This window comes from Convolutriloba macropyga, chromosome 10, assembly GCF_964194025.1.
Source record: "Convolutriloba macropyga chromosome 10, txConMacr16.3, whole genome shotgun sequence".
Classification (NCBI taxonomy): Eukaryota; Metazoa; Xenacoelomorpha; order Acoela; family Convolutidae; genus Convolutriloba; species Convolutriloba macropyga.
The window spans coordinates 22,253,701-22,268,449 of record NC_134477.1 but is presented as its reverse complement, the minus strand read 5'-3'; positions in this window follow the sequence as shown (position 1 = coordinate 22,268,449).

Genomic DNA, 14,749 nt, shown 5'->3' with positions numbered 1-14,749 from the left:
ATCAGAAGAATACTATTGGATTCGAGGAGGATTTCCACGTCAGCAGATTTCGACTACGATCGTAACTCTTTTGCTAAGCAAAACTAAAAGTGGTAATCCCACTAACTAGTAAAAACTTGTATTCGTACCTCGAATCCAGTTCTAAAATTATAAAGCGGATTTATGGCTCATATACATACCTCCACAGTCAGAGGTATCAGAGATCTCTTGCAATCAGTTTGATTGCGGACCTTCGAGTAGCTGTAACCAAGACTGATTAAGATAACCTTCTAAAATCTATAGATAGCTCAACAGGTTGCAAGCTTTTGCAACCAACCAGTATGGCGCTTTTTATAGCGTCTGACGAACTGTCTCTGAGAACTCCCCAAACATCTCAAAGGCCATTTGATTTCTGATAAATTTGATTGAATTCTGATTTTGCAACATTTCTTTGCGTACTATTCGTACTTCCTGTCCTCAGCAAGTATTTCTTGACAAGGCAAAATCAATTTTCACAGCCACATTTGCGATAAAACTTCATCGCAAGAGAAGTGACGGTAACATACAAAGCTGCAGACTGACTTGATTTCCATAGAGCTGAAAAAATGACGCCCATTCTGGAGCTGTCGTCGGGCAGTAAAATCTTCTGCTCGAACTTTGAGTCAAGAGGGCTCCCGAGCACGATGATTTGATTCTATCGAGTATTTGGTTTTGACGAGCGATCATATAGCCTCGACTATGACATGAAATCGCATGATTGGTCAATACATCTAGAGTCAAAGATTTACAAAATGAGCATTTTCTCTCGTTGTCATACAATTTAACATTCAGTCGATTTTTAAGGGCAGAAAAGGAATCATTCAGAGAAAAATGTAGTCCAACCGCTGGGGTGGGTCTGCGGATAACCATGCCTCTGGTTGTGGTAGACAAAGGGATAACAAGCGAGTTTCTTCTCTAATTAAATTCTGTTTTCTCATCAAGTCGTCATAGAATGAGTTAACAAAATTCTCTTGAATTTTTGTTTGAGAGGTGTGTTTGGAAGCCATTTCACTTAACTCGTGAATTGTCCCAACAAATGCGATGTCTTCAGAAGGGTCATGGCCCGTTCGTTTATCTACCAGAGCAGAGCCTTGAGAAACAGAACCAATGTATGCGGACCGAAATGGATCAGCTTACCTTCTTATTCATACACCGAATTCGTTAATTGGACGCCATTCTTGGCTCCTTGAAGAAACAATCGAAAAATATTTTCGAAAGTTGCACGCTGAACCAAACCGAACATTTGCAGGAACTGCATGTCTGAAGGAGAAATGCACCGCAAAGAGTCGACCATTTCCGAGGGAGCAAGACAATGTCGCAGGCTACTAAGGGTGCACTTCAGATCGTCCAAAAAGCATAATTGTTTAGGAAATCCTCTAAAATTTTACCTCCTTTTAGTACACAAGTTGAAACGAAAGCATCAGATCCTATAGCAACTCCTAAAACTTCAAATCCATCGAAGCTGTTCCTGTTGATCAAACTATCAATTTTGTTTATGCTTTTTAATGACCACAACTCGAACATGCTGAAAAATTCAACTGCCTGGAAGGTTATTTCTTTTGCTATACATTTGACAATGTAACCTTGCCAAATAACCTCGCATACAACAATAGGTCAAACACCGAATTTCTTTTTCTTCAATGCTGTTAAGAAAGCAATACAAAAAGGGGGAGAAAAGGCTCAGAAGCTGGCTTTGGATGTCGTTGCACGCTTGAATTGATCGGAAGCTGAAAAAATGATTGCGTGGATAAGATCATCTGGTTACTTCTTGGACGGTTCAGCCGCAGTAAAGTTTGAAATAGTCTGGAGTTGTAAAAGCACTTTTGCTTCATCGAACTGATTTGCTTCGCAACTATAGTCTAACACCAAACAAGAATTTCGTTTTCTCTTGGATGCAGTTTTTCGAGATCAATAAGGCAATAAGGGATTTTCGTTGTCGGGTGCTATTCCCTGCGATGACATTTTTTTTTGCCGCACGGCTGATTTGTCCTTAAAGACAATGTTTTGGCTGGAGAAGCATGTGCCATCATTGATTAATTGTTATTGTGTTTTACTTTCTTCATTGGAGCGCCTCCGTACAAGAGAGCAGCATACTCATCGTCTTTCCATCGGTCAAATCTAATTGCCATTAAATTTTCCTGTTGTTCCTTACATTGTTTTACCCCTGTCGAAAGCACGCAAAATATATCTGCTTATTGCGAAAAACTTCTTCCAGTTAACAACACAGTCGGGATTTGAGATGCAGTCGTCTATGGTTAACGTAAAAATTTTGTCGGACTATTTCAAACGAAATTTTAGTGGTAGGAAGCGCAGTGTTGAAGAACAAATTACTATGATGGGAGTCACAAAATGATTCAAAGGACACTATACCAGCTTTCAACAAAACTATTTGCATAAATAGTCATTTTTAAAATTTTCTTTTATTTTCCAAGACTTGTCATCGCTTCTCCAAGGTTTTGATTTGGGTCCTTTCGTTATCCTCACAGATTGAATAATCCCAGCTTGCAACGAAAGGAGGCAAAGTGGCGAGCTGGCATCAGGCCAACCTATGAAGATAACGAATGGACCGAAATCAAAACATTGGAGAGGTCATGAATAGAACTTTTTCCCGTCATATATTTGAGATTAAAATTATCAAATCAATCTCAAAAATGCACTTATTTGGCCAAAAAAAACATATGTTTGCAAAAATTGCAATTTTTTTTCATTAATACAATTTATAGTTATGTTATAAAATCACAAGTTGATTTACGAAAGGAGAGACAGCAACAAATTGTTCAGTGTTGAAGAAAAATTGCATCGAAAACGAACTGTTTTTGAAAATATTCGACCAACTCGTGATCTTAAGTGGTGAGTGCTTATACATTTATTGAAGCGACAAAAATTGGCAAAGACCCACTATTGTTAACCCGGGTTGACCACAATATTTAAATCTTGGCAACCATATCCAAGCCATATATGGTGACCAAAAAAACTTGGCAACCATATACGTGACCATACGAAATTTCGAACTTAGGCTGAAAAAGCGTGAAATAAGTGCCTCTGACATATTTTAGTGGTGAAGAACATCTGTTGAAAATTTGAAAAAAGTTCAAGTTCATGGTTTCTTGGCAACCATATATATGACCATAAACGTTCAAATGTTTTCCTGGATGCCATTGAAGATTTCGTGGATGCCATACAAGAATTCTTGGTTGCCATACAAGACTTATCGGATGCCATACAAGAACCAGACCTTGATGGCCAAAAAAATGTGGTTATTTTTTCCTAGTGAACCTTGAAAAAAGGAAGCAAAATTTTTTCAGTAGAAAAAAAAGCAGGTTCGATGCAAATAAAATTAGTCTTGATCTTTCAAATCAGGACTGGAGTAACTTATATCAATGTGAATATGAAAATAGCATGTACAATGTTTTCATAAACGTTTTCAGTAGTACTCTAGAGTTGCACGCCTCACTTATTAAAAGCTTTCAACCAGAAAAAAAACCGCTGAAAGGCTTGGCTAACAAAAGAACCGAGAGAAGAAATTATGAAAAAACATAGATATTTTGAAATCTGGAAATGGAACCAATCGGAGCAAGCGCATACCATTTTCAAATATCAGAGAAATTTGGTTAATAGGCGTATAAAAACACCCCAAAACGAGTTTTGCAAACAATTTTTCAATGAACTACCAACAAGTAAAGAACAATGGAGTTTCATCAAAAAAAGAATTGGCAAAGAAAGGAAGTGTCCCGTTATAGACAAACCAGTCGATGGTGAAAGAGAAAAAGAAAATGGAATCGATAGTGCAAATTGTCTCAATAGAAGTTTTAAAAATTAGGCGTATACAATGGACAATATGCGAGCGCTCCAAATATTTCTCGCATAGAAGTTAGGAAAAAGTTTTGTTTCAGAACAGTCACACTAAAAGAACTCTATGATGCCATTGATTCACTCGACAACAATAAGTTTCGAGGTCCAAGCGTTTTTGGGCAATCAAGGCAGCAAAGTTTTGCAATCGGAACCCATTTGCAGTTTGTTTTAAACACATGCAATTATCAAAATATTTTCCTAGAAAATTTGAAACTTGCTTTCATTAGTCCGGTCTACAAAAAAGGGGATGTAAAAATTTGTGAAAACTATAGGCCTATCTCAATTACTCCAATGTTTGAAAAACTCTTTGAGCAAATACTTCTCAATCAGTTTAACGACTTTTTACAAAAAAAAATTGAACGGTACACAGTTTGAATTTCAAAAAGAAAGGTCTTCTACAGATGCTGTTTTACACTTAATCGAAGCATTACGAGAAAACTATGATCATTTACAAATTTCAGTTGCTGTTTTTATGGATCTAGCTAAAGCATTTAATTCAAGATCGCACGAAATTTTTCTCAAAAAGATTGAAGCTTACGGTTTTTCAGAAAGTGCAGTTGATTTATTTGCTTCATTTCTTAAAAACAGACAGCAGTGTGTTAAGATGAATGATTTTTACACAGAATGGTTTAGAAAAATTTCTCTTCTCTACATCAATGATTTTCGAGAAAAGGTACAAGGAAACTTCGACATAATTCAATTTGCTGAAGACACAAGTTTCCATTTTAGCAGAAACAATGTCAGCGAACTGGAAAAATTTGTTTCTGAATTACTGGAGAAAACAGATAATTATCTAAAGCAAAACAAATTACCCATGAATACCGATGAAAATGAACCCCTTTGCGTCTCAAAAGAAAATGAAAATTTTCATCCAATTGTTTTTTGGGGACAAGAAATTAAGCCACAAGTCACTGCAGATACTTGGGTATAATGATTGATTCTAAATTAAACTTTCACAACTCAACAAAGTCCTTTCAAATATGGCCACAGCGACTAGATCCATATACCTTAAACGTTATCAGTTACCTCTAAAAGCGCGATTGGTGCTATTCAAATCCCTAGTTCTTTCTCATTTAACTTTCAGTGCTCTATTTTTTCAGAACTTGAATTTCTCAGCAATGCAGCGAATTAATCGACAAATCAATTGAGGAATTAAAGTTTGCTATATGAGAAAAAAGTTTGAGAGATCTAGAGATCTCTTAGTAAAATCTGACATTTTACCTGCAGAACATTTAATAAGCCAAATGAGTGTTTCAGAACTTAGGAATGATATTTCATTATTGAAATCAGAGGGCACTGAGCGTTTTGTTCTCAGCGGTAATGTTTTAGTTAGAAAAAACAACAGAATTGAACAGCTAATTCTCCTAAGGTCGAGCAATCGATCATTACAAAAAAGAAGCTTCCAAAAATGGAATAAACTTCCGCGTGAAGTCCTGACTATCGGATCGCACTCACATATTAAACGCATGTTAAAACAGCATCTGCTCCAACAATTCAAACTTGTACCGTTGGAAAGGAACGTTGGTGGCTTCAAAAGTTATTTTTACCTTTAAAAAAACGGAACCACTAATTTTGATTTTTAACATTGTACTAATTTCGAATATAACATTTTAAACTGGTAATATTTAAACCCTGGGTTATATTTTCAATTTACTTGTTCAAAAAGATGTTTTCTTGGATGCGATACAAGATTTCCTGGATGCCATACAAGAGCCATAGAGACAAAAACTGTTCTGTTTGTGATGCACCGTGTTTACTTTTTTGGTGTATACCAACCACTCCATGGATTCGCTGAAATGCGAAAAAAAAAATTGTATAGAAAACATGGCAACCATGGTAAGATCATGCAACAAGAAATTTGTATGGCGTGTATGGAACCATATATGGCTAGTTGCCAAGAAAGCTCAACACGGGAAGTTTTAAGTACAGATGTCGACAGAATATCAACAGGCGATATTTCCATAACGTCATATGTAATTGTAATTTGGCTGTCATAGGGTAATTGTTAACCATGCCGAACGTCTGTCAATTTTAATAAAGCAGGACCAGGATGAATTCAATCCAATAGTACAGTTTACTTTTTGTTTCCTAAATACGGGACGAATCTGATTTAAAGATAGTTGTGCAAATCGATTTGAGTTTGAGCTTAGAATCATGTATAATCTAGGTAATCTTAGCATACGGTGGCTAATTGTATGAACAAGTCAGTTAGGATTTGTTAGGTTTTTATGCGGTATCATTCCAAGCTAAATTCTGCTATGAATTAACTGGACGTTGCTTTGGTTCATTTTATAAACTCAACTCCGACAAATAGTATCCATGATGATGTCCTTCAATTATTATGGCACGAAGTCTTTTCATTAAAAGGACACTAAACGCACTATTGCCTTTTATTCTTAAAATTGATTGTGTTTCAAACCTTGGTGCAAAAGGTTTATACTTGCTGAAAGTAAGCGCGAAAATATGCGTTTTTCTTATTCAAATTTGTCAAAAAATGTTTTGGATTTTTTTTCAGTAGAGATTCTGATGAAGGAAAGAAGGAAACAGATAACTTTCATTACAGACGAGTGCCTCTACCAAACGGAACTTGAAAAAGATTAATACCAATTCCGCAAAATGGCTGATCTTGTGGAATATGGTGACAATCTTTTTAATCATTTTCAACATTTTTGTTATGGAAAACGAGAGTTTAAGACTGTGGAATATAATAAACAAATTCATCACTTTGTTCCAGAATTAAGCTCGCGAGCACGTTTTTGGTAAATTAAAGTTATCTATTTGGTGTTGGTTTTGCTAAATCGTCCGTAAACACTTCTTAAAGCTAGTTGTAATTGCCAAACAAATCCGACAATCAAGTAGTCAAATATTGAAACAATTGTTTTATTTTAGCTGTGGGAACTTTCACAAACTAATTAAATTTTGATTGTTTTTCTTCATACTTATTGATTTCAAGCAGTGTTTTCGACTAACCACTTTTCTTAAATTATTAATGCTCAATCAAAATACAATTAAAAAGTTAATGTGTTTACTTAATTGATACAAATTGGAAAACTATTTGCCAAAAATTTCCTAAAATAATAGCAATTATAACAAACAAAACGTTTCCGCAAAAATTGCTAGCTAATAAGTATGAAATATATGAAACAGCAGTAACTAGGTCGTATTTTTGAGTCGTTTCTGAGGAAATAAATTTATTATGATGGAGGTTGAGCGCCTTCATTCCAAACTGACTGGCCATCCGGCGTCAGAGCATGAACAACGGAGAGGAAAGTGTTTGAGTTCTAAAAAATTTATTAATATTTAACACTATAAAATTTTATTGAAATTTGAGTTTAATGAACTGGGGAGAAATATTAAACAATTACTGATCACTTTTCAAGCAGAACATTTTTTGAAAATTATTATTCACCAATCACTTTTCATAAAGAAGGATTTTTTAGAAATTAATAATTACTGATCAATTTCCCAGTAAAGGGATTTTTCATAAATAAAAAAAGTAATGACTCATTCTTCACCAAATGAACGCACACTATGCCTTTTAACCTATAAAAAACTGAATTATTTATATTTTTACAAATCGTCTTTGAAGTCGGGTTAGTAGCTACTTAAACAAAAATTAATTACTTGCTTATGTGTGGATTCTAAGCCTGTGGAAATTGAATACCGCAGACACCGAAATATTGCTGTTTAAAATTGCGCAATCTGAGGAGCGAATTCGGTAACAAAAAAATGAAGCAAATTCTAAACAATTTTTTTTGTAACCAGATTTAACATATTCAGACAATTTTACATGTTTTAGTATAGAATTGTAGAAAACGATGGGTGAAATGGACCGAATGGTCATTCCCAATTTTAAGGACGCTGGTCTGCAATGTGAAAATATGCATATACTCGAGACTGGTTTCGAAAAAGGTGTGGTTTCGCAATTTCTGCTCTGGGATTTAGTAGATTAGGAAAAATTAACTTCGCAAACAAGAGTTTTTGCTAGATTTAAATGTTGAAGTTGAATTTGTAAATAGAGCTAGGGATGGAATTTGCAATTGTGCTGGATACCTGGTTATGTAAGATAGAGTACTGCTACGTCGAGTTCATCTGGTTACGTTTTCTTGGATTTTCTGATGACACTTTACTACGTTTCGCAAAATTTTGCCATAACATCAAAGTTTCAAGAAATATCATGTAGCACCAAGTAGCAACTATGTATAGTCATAGTTATCTAATTGTTGTTATTTGTGGTCTTAAGCAAGGCATGTCAAAATAATAAAAATATCTCAAATAATTTTTTGATGATTGAATCGGCTTTCTCACAAAAGCAGGGAATAAACCAATAGTATGTTGGAAAAGATAAGCTTTTGGATTATGATGTTTCCTAGATTCTGTTTGCATGAAGTTCTCACCTGGTGATGATGATGGTGGTTTGGTGACAATAGTGTGAATGGTAAGGGTTAATACAAAGAGAGCGAGAGAAGAGGTGCCAGTGGAAACAATCGAGGGGGATTTTATTAATCTCAATCTCTATTTTGTGGCGCCACCAGCTTCTAAAGGAGCGCCGTCACAAATTAAAGTTTAATTTACTGCAGCCCATTAATGTGAGAAGAAAAGAGAAAAGAAACGAAGAGAGCCCTGCTGCAGTTTGGGATGCCTTTTGACACTTTTCAGTTGGGAGAGCAATAAGTGTGAAATAGTATCCACCCCTAGTTGCGATGACGCACAACAAAGCACCCACAACTATTTATAAACATATGCTGATACACGCTCAAAATGAAAGAAAGGATTCAATCTCAGAGCTGGGATGGGGGAGAGCCAGTATGGTGTAAGGGGAGTATTGGGTGTTGGAAGGGCTGTATAGCCTATAGGGCAAAATAGAATTGGGTTTGTGGGTGTCACTTAAGTTAATTAACCGCTGAGTTACCTCAGAATAAACTGTCAATTAATGGGTGAAATTAGGTCCACCTAACTGGTATGGAACTTCCGGGCTAAATTTCAATTGTTCCTCTTTTCACTTCCTTTTATTTATTCACACCGATTCTCGTCGGTATTCATATACACACTAATCATTATGGTTGATTCGCTCTTTTCAAACTTTTATTAATTTGAAGATATTTTAGCATTAAAAGAATTGTTGAAAGTAAATTATTTGTGAGTATGGAAGTAGTAATGTGGGAATATGTAGGAATTAATAGCCCGTGGGCTGAGAGAGTAATTTGATACAGAAGTGTCCGATTGAAAAGTCTGTTTTTGATAATTTGAATTAAGAGCAAGCTATCTTTTGTCTATTCTTCTTATATATGCTCAAGAAAAGATTGTCTTTCTTCAGCTGAGCTTCAAACACAGCCAAGCAACAGAAGCAAACAAACGGACAAACAAACAAATAAACAATAGCCCTTTAGGAACAATTTGGTGGCTGCTCTTTCAATGTGCATATATGGCAATGAAGAGGTAGTTAGTTGGTCTTATTTTCAAAGACAGTGTGGATCGTGACCACGGATTCAGAATAGATTTACTTGATTGGTATGGATTAATCCCGGAGCTATAGCTGTGATAATATTGTTTCCTTCTCATTGTTTCGTCTTCCTTGTTTATCTCTATTTGTTTGTTTGTTTTTGGTGACGTCGATTGGTATGCTGTTGGCTTTTGAAGGTGCTCAGTGAGTAGTGCGAAAAAGGAGGAAAAAGTCATAAAACATTCATCTAATGTTACGCATCACTGGTTCCGAGCGACATTCCCATAATACACGCATGACTATTTCGAATATTCGTGAACGCATTTACGACACTACAAATAATACACAGAAGTAACCGTGCGTCAACAACCTAGACTTGATTGGCACATAAGTATATGAGGTTTAATATTTATACTTTAAAAAGTCGCACTCTGGTTGCGTGTTATAGTCATCCATTCCAGCTCACTAAGAGGGGAGGAGAATATTTCTTCAATCTAGACTCACCCCAAAGAGGGGAGATAACAAATGATTTGTTGCTTCTCAGTTTAATTGCACTCACCCAAAAAGAGGTGAAACTGAAATCAGCGTCCACTTCATGAGCTGAGCAGTCGATGGTGATTGATATAGTTATGGAACTATTCTAAAGTTAACCAAGGCATTAATAATTCAATTTTATTCAAAATACGATGACTTGATGGCAAACAAGCATCAAAATTTGACTCATTTGACTATTATAAACTATTCAAAATGCGATTTGTTCTCGAAGATTATGAAAAAAAATTGGTTTGATTGCCAAAGTTTGAGAAAATGATATGATAAATCTATTCTTCAGCAGGCAAAGGATTATTAAGGGAAACTTTATTACTTCTGCAACAAAATTCGAGTAGACAAGGTTTAGAGAAGTTGTTATTTAGAATTTAGACCAATTTAGGGGCTGTATTTTCACTAAATATTAAATAATTGTCAGAGGCAAATTCCAAACAAAAATTTTTAAAACGAATTGCCAATTCAGTTAAATGGAGCTAAGGCAGACACGATATGGGCTCCGTTTATCGCGTTAATCTCTATAGATCTCGAGCTGAATATTCTACGCGCAAAGTAGTCGTCACTAAATCTATGTTGTTAACCAACTCCGGATAACACTTAAAATAAACTTCAATTATTACGACACGATATTTAAGTATCGCCGGAGTCAACGGTATACACTGGGTAGTGAAAAATAACATAAACTGAACATAAAAGTTTTCACGATATAAATGAGAACAAAGTCTTCTCAGTCTGTGATTGCTGGAAAACTCACATAGTAGTTTTATCTTTGCTGCACCCATCCAGGGAAAGAAATTTTGCTCGAGTTTTCGAAAGAAACAAGAAATTCTTGTCAACTTTCCTTGCGAATTCTTCGAGTAAATTGTAGCGTTGACTTGTGTCGTCAGTAAAGTATTCAGTCAGTCAATTGGCCAATAACAGTGTATTTTGGCCAGCGAAGTACTTTGCGAGCCAATTTTCTCCAACTGTCTTGTATTTCTGGGAGTTTTGGTGCCTACTGCAAATAGTTGTTTCTTATTTGAGTCTGTTTGTCTATAAAAAAGAGTTTTCTATCTTTTTTTATACGTTTACTGGTGTACCAGATTAGCTTATCGTTATTTCACTACTCTTTACAAGAAAACCAATTTATCTATTGTAGCTGCTGTTAGCTACCAGTAAATCAAAAAAAAAAGAAAGAGAAAAACTCTATTAATTATTTTACTTAAAGCAAAGGAAAAAAGAATTAAGGCAAAATGAGTTTTCATTGAGGGGTTTTGGATCAAAATCAAGGCAGGTGTCCAGAGTTTTGGTTAATGCTCTCTACTGCAATGGTTGGCCATTGCCATCAAGTGGTTGTTTATCTGCTTCTCACCTAAAGTTCACGTTGATAGCTAACGCGTACAATATTTATACCGAGTGCAATATCGAATTCTATTTATCATCTAAAGATATCACCTTCTGAACTTGTGGTAATATTTAGAATTTTTTTTATTTTGCTTGTATCTTGTGGCGAGCGGCAAAACTCCTTGGTGAATTTTCTTCAGCAAGTTAGGGATATAGACTTTTGAGTTCTCATTCGATTGATTTGTAATATGTAATCTGGTTTAGTACCACGGCATTATTAATTCAAATTTATTCAAAATTACATGAATTTAATAAAAAGCAAGCATCCAATTAAGACTCATGAAATCACATTTTAATTATCCAAAATCTTCAGGCGAGGACAATTTTTGCTTTTTTTAAATTGAATTTAAACATGAGTTGCAGCTCTTTTGATAAACTTGGACAAACTCAAAATTGAACATGGGCAATAACGCGATCTACAGTAAATTATCAAAGCAGTGCAAAGTGTTTTCGGAGATTATAAAAGATTGGTTTGGTTGCCAAAGTTTGTAAAAATCATGTGATTAATATAATTTTCAGCAGGCAAAGTATTACTAAAGAAAAACTTATTGCTTCTGCGACAAAATTCGAGACGCCGTCAAGGTTTGGAGAATTTAGATTTTCAAGATTTGACTAACTTAGTGCCTGTGTTCTCACAAAGAATAAACTAATTGTCAGAAGCAATTTCCAAACAGTTAAAGTTTCAATCGAATATCCAAAACAATTAGATGGATCTTTGGCAGACCCAATAAGGCCTCTAGTTATCACCTTAAGGTCTATAGATAAAGAGACATTTATTTCTACGCGCGAAGCAGACTTTTCTAAATCCAAGTTGTTAATTGATTCTGGATAACATTTAAAGTGAGCTTCATTTATTACGACAAGGTATTAAGGTATTGGCAGCGTCATTGGTATACACATGGTAGAGATTAAAATAACACTAATTAAAAAATAAAAGGTTTCGCAATATGAAAAAGATTCGAGTCTTCTGTGTGTGATTAGCGGGGAATTCAAGGAGTAGTTCTTTGTCTGCTGCATCCATCTAGGGTAAAGAGTTTTTTAATCGAGGTGTCAAAAACAGCCAGAAACTCTCGTCAACTTTTGTTGAATTCTTCCAGTAAAATGTGGCGTTGACTTGTGTTGTTTGTAAAGTAGTCAATCAGTCAAACTGTCAATTACAATGTATTATCGCCACGGAAGTCCTTCAAGGCCAATACTCTTCAGCTGTCTTGTATTACTGAAAGTTTTAGTGCCAACTGGAAAGAATTTTGTCGCTTATGAGTCGTTTGGTTGTACAAAAGATTTCCATCATGTTTTTTTTGTAATTACTACTTTACCAGACGGTTGCCTAGTTATAGCTTGATTTAGCTTTCTGTGGGCTACTATTTCCACGATAGCTAAGTTAGCTGTTAAAGCTGATGTGAGTTATCAACCTCGACCAAAGAAAATACAAAGGAAAAAGATTAAAATGTATGTTAAAAAAGAAGAAAAGAATTAAACGCAGAATTAAATAGAATAGCTGGGATTGATGCAAAGTGAGTTTATATGGAGTGGTTTTGAAAAGACGACGAGACAATTTTCCGGTTTGGCCAGCTTTGTCTCAGTTTTTATGAGATCGGTTTCTTTTCAGATTCGGTGATCGAAATGGAACTCGTGGGCTCCATTTTGAGGATCACGTAAGTTCTCTAAAATTTTTGAGTTACTAGCAGGGCAATTGGCCGGAAAATTGGCTAAAGCTCTTTATTACAGTATCTGGCCCTGTGCAATGTCTAATTCTATTGTATCAACAAGAGATCAACTTCCTTGAAACCTTCTGAACGTGATATTATTTATGAGAGTTGTTGCTGATTCTTCTTGTAGATTGTGGCGAGCTTATTCTTGGTGATTTTTGCATGGTGAATTTTCTTCTTGGCGAAATCTATTAATATGTTGAACAAAAGGAATTTGGAGTTCCAATGCCATTAATTTGTAATCTGTAACCTGTTTTCTTGCAACATGTGCGCATTGTTGGTCTGTCTTTGACTAAAGCATCATGCATTTGTGTAATTTTAATGTCTGCCTTGCTAGTAACATATGCCTATCCTTCAAGCGTAACTGATTGTTTTCGAGACCTTTGATTATTGCATGCCGCATTTCTTAGCCAAACAAGTTGCTAATCGTTCTCAAATTCTAATGGTAAATAGGAGTACAATTATTGTTCTGGGCAAGCAAATGCTGTTTGGATCATAACCATATTTTTGATATCACTGCTCCATGGAAAGGTCAGTCCGGTTGTTCTGGTCCTGCTATCACTGGTCCTGCTTTGCATTGAGTAGGTATTCTGCTCTGTGTTGGGTCAGTATTATCATGGTTTTTAATAATTGTTGCGTAGGGACTGCTTTCCTAAAGTATGGATATACGATAGGGGAATCTTTGTGTTTACTGCTGGCGATGGAGGTTGTGTCGGCGCCGCTTGCATGTAGTATGGCGTTGGAGCATTTGTATATACCGAATGGCTCTTGGGTGAGCTGTCTGGCTTAGTATAAACTGTTGTGCAGTAGCTTGCACGTTTGTAGAGGGTTTTGTTTCCCCTGTTTTTTATGGTGTAGTACGTATTTTTTGATCGAGGATAAAAATGTTTTGCCTATATAGTTTTTGGAATTTCGTTTCATTTTAAAACATAGTGTTATTTTTATGTGATGAAAATATTGTCGCACATTCAAGCTTCAAGGATAGTGAAACTACTCAGGACTGGATGGATACTGTAAAAGCACTGGGATAATTGGCAAATAGCCTGAGAGTTTTTCAAACTCATTTAACATTTCCCGTAGCCGAGTATAGATAAGTAACAATAGACTACACTAAAACTGAAATATATAAACAATGTTAAAAGTTGTAACACTTCTAGCGTGTTTGCAAGATTTCATTCGGTACCTGTTACACTTTTTCAAAACAATAGATAACATAACATTGAGAACTTTGGATTTACTGTCATTTGATTTTATGAGCGTTTTCAGTTATTGAGATGATTGTGTCTGTGAATAGCGAAAATGCTGACCGTTTAAAAAATTCAAAGGATGGTTGAAAAATTGGTCATCAGGCTCTGCTGTGTGATTTTCTAATTTCATTCCCTGTAAAATTGCATGCAGGCTATCTGTGAGAAGAAAAAATAAGGTATCATATATCATAGAAGTGTGGCGGCGATTTATAGGATTACGACTGATTTTTTTTGTCCTCCTCGTAAGGGCAGTACCAAAAATTGTTTTTATGATGCAAACGCTATTCTAGCTATTTGTAGGCTTTTATTCGCAATATAAGTTGCGGATTGTTGTTCGCGGCAAAATTATTGACTTTTCCATTGCTGTGCTTACTAAAAGATTGAATTCTGCTGTGGATATGATATTAACCACATAAAATGGTTAAACTTTTGCCATAAGTTGTTGGTTGGTTTGTTTTAAAGAACGTAACTCCTCAATTGTAGAAGCGGTTGAGGAAAAAATAATTTCTATTCTCAATGCCAGGGGAAGGACTATTCTATTCTGGGTTGTT